This window comes from Pongo abelii, chromosome 6, assembly GCF_028885655.2.
Source record: "Pongo abelii isolate AG06213 chromosome 6, NHGRI_mPonAbe1-v2.0_pri, whole genome shotgun sequence".
NCBI lineage: Eukaryota > Metazoa > Chordata > Mammalia > Primates > Hominidae > Pongo > Pongo abelii.
This window is the reverse complement of record NC_071991.2, coordinates 128,158,000-128,163,400: the sequence shown is the minus strand read 5'-3', so window position 1 is coordinate 128,163,400 and position 5,401 is coordinate 128,158,000. Positions and strand designations below refer to the sequence as shown.

General features: G+C 46.8%; 1 pseudogene; it reads left to right on the top strand.

Moving 5' to 3' along the window:
- The first annotated feature begins 1,411 nt into the window (after positions 1 to 1,411).
- Positions 1,412 to 4,996, top strand: LOC100449506 (zinc finger protein 131-like; annotated as a pseudogene).
- The last annotated feature ends 405 nt before the right edge of the window (positions 4,997 to 5,401 follow it).

Here is a 5,401-nt window from a genome sequence, read left to right as displayed (position 1 = left end):
CCTGGGATGGCGCCAACGAGTGGCTGGGCTTTGCAACAGTGAGAGATATGAGGCGGGGCCAGGCGCAGTGGTGCACGCCTGTAATCCCAGCACTTTCGGAAGCTGAGGCGGGAAAATCACTTGAGCCCAGGAGTTCAAGACCAGCCTTGGCAATAAAATCCCATCTCTACAAAAAATTTTTTTAAATTAGGCATTGTGTCGCAGCTACTTGGGAGGATGAGGTGGGAAGATCACTTGAGCTCCAGAACTTCAGACTGCAGTGAGCTATGATTGAACCACTGCACTCCAGCATGGGTGACAGAGCCAGACCCTGTCTCTTAAAAAAAACAAAAAAAAGGATATGAGGCAGCCCAGCAGCCCGCATGGCAGAAGATACCAAAACCATTTGGGAAGTCTTACTCACCATAACACACCAAGAAGCAGTATTGTCCGATAGACCTTTCTGGAGTGATGGAAATATTTTATATCTGCACTACCCAATACGGTAGCCTCCAGGCATATGTCACTACTGAGCACTCAAAACATTGCTAGTGCAACTGAGCAACTGGCTTTCACATTTTACTTAATTTTAATTAGAATTTAAATGGCCACATGTGGCTGGTGGCTGCCATATTGAACAGCACAGCCATCAGGTCTTCCTAACACACTGATTGATGTGTCTCCCAACGTAGTTTGGGGAAGGAGTGCTACGAATAAATAAGCGCACAATCCTCTTGCTACTGAATACTCCACATTTGAATTATTAGCAATCTAAAGGGTTGGCTGGAGCCAGTGAGAATGAAGACACCTCCTTTTTTTTTAGGGTCTTTAGAAGACCCTAAAAGCCTGGTGGAGGAGCTTAGCCACCAGCATTAACTGATCTGGTAAGCAGTGAATCAGAATGTCCTTTGCAGGAAACACTATCATTTGGGTGCATAATTAACCCCAGTCTGGTTGTCAGCTATAACCTTAGAAACAAGAGCTAAAACTTCCCACCTTTGGTCTGTTTCCAAATGTGGGACTGTTGTTTTTAGGTACTTCAATTTTTAGTAGATTTAGAAGAAAATCCCTCCAGCTGTAAGGGAGCTTTATAAATAGGAGAAAATAACATTTGTCATATTTGCCTTGGGAGATACGGGCCCAGCCACGGACTCAGAAGCTCTGGGCAACACCTCTGCGTCCCCTCCCCTCACCTGTTCCATCTGTACAGCTGAGAAAGAAAGGCTTTCTCAGGGTTTAAGGAAAAAGATTAGAACCATTATAAAGCATTTTAACAAATGCAAAGTACCCTTCTATATAAATTATAACATGTTTTTACTTACTTGATTTCTTCTTTTGGGGGGAAATGAAGCATTGCTTTTGAGTAGAATGTGGAAGAAGTTTAATAGCACAATTACAGCCGAGTCTTCAAAACAGAGAAAGAGGCCGTGACCGCCCGTGTGTCCAACCGAGCGCATGTGCACCAGTGGGGCCCGAACAGAGGGAGCACCCGGGTCTTGTGGGGGAAATGAAGGGAGAGCCACGGGTTAGAGATAGGGAAAGCTGTGGGGCACATTATGCCCTGGGAGGAGAAAGCACAAAACCAGAGGCTCTGAGGGACAAACAGGAAGGAGGGCAGAGCATGAGGCAGAGCAACCCAACAGCCATGGAGGCTGAAGAGACGATGCAATGCCTTCAGGAGTTCCGTGAATGTCGTAACATGATCCTCGACCAACTGAATGAAAAGTGAGGGCAGGACTGCTTTACTGACATCACCTGATTGTTGACGGACACCATTTGAAGGCTCACAAGGCTGTTTTGGCTGCTTGCAGTAAGTTCCACAAATTCTTTTTTTTTTTTTTTTGAGATGGAGTCACACTTTGTCACCCAGGCTGAAGTGCAGTGACCCGATCCTGGCTCACTGCAACCTCCACCTCCCGGGTTCAAGCGATTCTCCTGCCTCAGACTCCCAAGTAGCTGGGATTATAGGCACCCGCCACCACACCCGGCTAATTTTTGTATTTTTAGTGGAGACAGGGTTTTGCCAAGTTGGCGAGGCTGGTCCCGAACTCCTGATCTCAGGTGATCCATCCGCCTCGGCCACCCAAAGTGCTTACAGAGATTACTGTAATCCTTCCCAAAGGGATTACAGGGGTGAGCCACCGGGCCCGGCCGCCTTCTACAAATTCTTTCCAGAGTTTACCCAAGAACCTTTGGTGGAGATAGAGGGTATTAGTAAAATGGCCTTTTGCCATTTAATTGAGTTCACATGTACAGCAAAATTAATGATACAAGCAGAAGCAGCCAGCGATGTGTGGAAAGCAGCAGAATGTCTACAAATGCTAGAAGCCATCAAAGCCCTTGAAGTTAGGAACAAAGAAAACTCAACTTCAGGCCAGGTGCAGTGGCTCACGCCTGTAATCCCAGCACTTTGGGAGGCCGAGGCGGGCGGATCACCTGAGGTCAGGTGTTCAAGATTGGCCTGGCCAACATGGCAAAACCCTGTCTCTACTAAAAAATACAAAATTTAGCCGGGCGTGGGGCACCTGTAGTCCCAGCTACTCAGGAGGCTGAGGAAGGAGAATTGCTTGAATGCAAGAGGCGGAGGTTGCACTGAGCCAAGATTGCACCACTGCACTCCAGTCTGGGCAACAAAGCAAGACTCCATCTCAAAACAAAACAAAACAAAACTCAACTTCATTAAAGGAAAATACCACAGGAAAAAGGCCAAAAAGGTAAGATTGCAGAAACTTCACATTATCACTGAGTCATTGCCATCTGCAGAGTCAGACCTGTTGAAACTGAGGTAGAGATTGCCGAAGACACAACCGAAGCAGAAGATGAAGGCATGGAAACATTCGAGGAAGGGCTTCTGCCCAGCAGTCCATAAAGTACCTACAGAGCACAGGTTCCTCTGATGATTCTGCTCCAGCACTGTTGCCAGATATCACCAGCAAGTACTGATACCAGAGTGGGGCAGGGAAATGCTGGGTAGAGAAAGGTGGGGTCCCTGGTGAGGGCTCCCCTCCTCGGGCCTGTGCTCACGGGCCTAAGTGAGGACAGGCACTCCTGTTTTCACGCCCAAATGTTGCATTTTCCAAGACCACCCTGGCCCGCCACACCCCCATCCTGGGCCTATAAAAACCCCCAGACCCTAGCAGGCATAGACACAAGCAGTGGGATGTCGAGAGGAACACAGCGGCAGAAGGGCACGCAGGCGGCTAGGCATCAAGAGGAGCAGGGGAGTGGAAGAGCACAGCAACAGGCACCTGCAAACACCGGCAGGCCATCAACCAGCAGAACAATGCGGATGCCCAGGGGAATTTGGCAGGGGCGGTAGGAGGACAGTCTGGCCGCTGAACAGCCTGACTCCAAGGGAAAACCCCCTTCCCACTCTATCCCTCTTTTGGCTCCCCATCCATCTGCTGAGAGCTACTTCCACCATTCAGTAAAACCTTGCACTCATTCCCCAAGCCCACATGTGATCCGATTTTTCCAGTACACTAGGGCAAGAACCCTGGGATACAGAAAGCCCTCTGTCCTTGTGATAAGACAGAGGGTCTAAGTGAGCTGATTGACACAAGCCGCCTACAGACAGCAAAATTAAAAGAGCACCTGTAACACACGCCCACTGGGGTTTCAGGAGCTGGAAACATTTCCCCCAAGACACTGCCGTGGGGTTGGAGCCCACGACCACAACCTGCCCCCCTAGATGTTTGAGCAGCAGCACCGAAGAAGCTAGCCACGCCCCCATCACACACCCTGTGAGGGGGATAAGGGAGCTTTTCCTGTTTCAGTACCACCAAGGTGACAGAAAAGGGCAGATTAAAGAAGACGACAGCTGTGCATCTGACCCCACAAGCAAACAGGAACACATGAAATCACACTTCACTGAGTTTCAACTGTGAAATATGCAACAAAAGGTATCTTCAGGAGAGCGCATGGAAACAGCACCTGAATTGTTACCACCTTGAAGAACGTGGAGGCAGTAAGAAGCAAAGAACTGGGGAAAAATTCATGTATGTCAGTACTGTGAGAAACCGTGTGACCATTTTGGACATTTTAAAGAACATCTTCGAAAACATACAGGTGAAAAACCTTTTGAATATCCAAATTGTCATGGACAATTTGCTAGAAATAGCCCCCTCAAATGTCACCTCACTGCATGCCAAATGAGTAGGGGCAAAAAAAGGAAGAAAAAAGCTCATGAGTGCCAGGTCTGCAACAGTGTGTTTAACAGCTGGAACCAGTTCAAATATCACTCGGTAATGCATACTAGAGATAAATCCAACCATTGTACTTTATATGACTTGTGGTTTATGCAAGGAAATGAATTAAGGAGGCATCTCAGTGATACAATGTATCAAAGCGTCTAGTAATGGAAGAAGTTCTTTCAGTAGAAACACGTGTATAAGCTGAACCTGTGACATCAATGATATTATAGAATAAGCTGGGAAGGTGCACGTGCTCCCACTGTTTCAGGTCCAGGTGGATTCAGCACAAGTGATCGTGGAACATGTCCACCCAGAACCACGCCAGGATAGCCAGGTGCCCGACACACAGGAGTGAGCTTCCAGAGCAGGTCCAAGTGAGTTATCTAGCAGTGGGTTGAATTCAGCCTGAAGAAGGTACTGAAGTACATGGAGAGGAGCTGCATGTGGAATGGGTAAATCAGATGCCAGTGGAAGTACAAAGTGAACTTCCAGAAGCAGGCTTCATCTACATGACCCCGGAAATCATGACCCAAGAGGAGAGAGAGCCTAGCCAAGCAGATGCTGAGGCTGCCAGGGAAGATCATGAAGATGCTGAGAATTAGAGACCATGCCGACAGCACATTCTGAAGCTGAAAAGGCAGAGAATGAGGACAGAACAGCTATGCCAGTTTTAGAATGAAATTACACATGAATATATTTTTAAATAGACTTGTTGGGTTTCTGAACTGATTAGAGGCAGTATGACTGTCGTTAAGCTAACAGACAAGTGGACCAAAGTTAAGCTATTTCCTGTTGTTTCTGTTTCTGTTGGAACAAGTCAATTCCCCTCCCCCAACTTAATGCCACAGCAGAGGGATCTTTCCCATAACTGAAGGGATCTTTTCCGTAACTTAAGTGGATTATATTCTTATCATATAGAGGGGTACGAATGTATCTTTGTTCATTGTGGTAAAAGTTCTCCCTTTTCTCTTTCCCAGGTCATGTTCTTCCTCAAATTTTTTCCATATTGTGAAATCAAATTTTTTCCATATTGTGAAATCAAACTTAAATCATTAGAATACAAGTTTATGTATTCTAATGCATGGTAGAAAATCAAATATATAGGAAACACAAGGCTGTATGATGAAAAGTACATTGTTACTGTGCAGCTGAATTTTGGCTTCTGGCTTTTAGTCTGAACAAACGTTCTTGTCTAGCCTGGTAATCACCGATGCCATCTCTGCAACAGA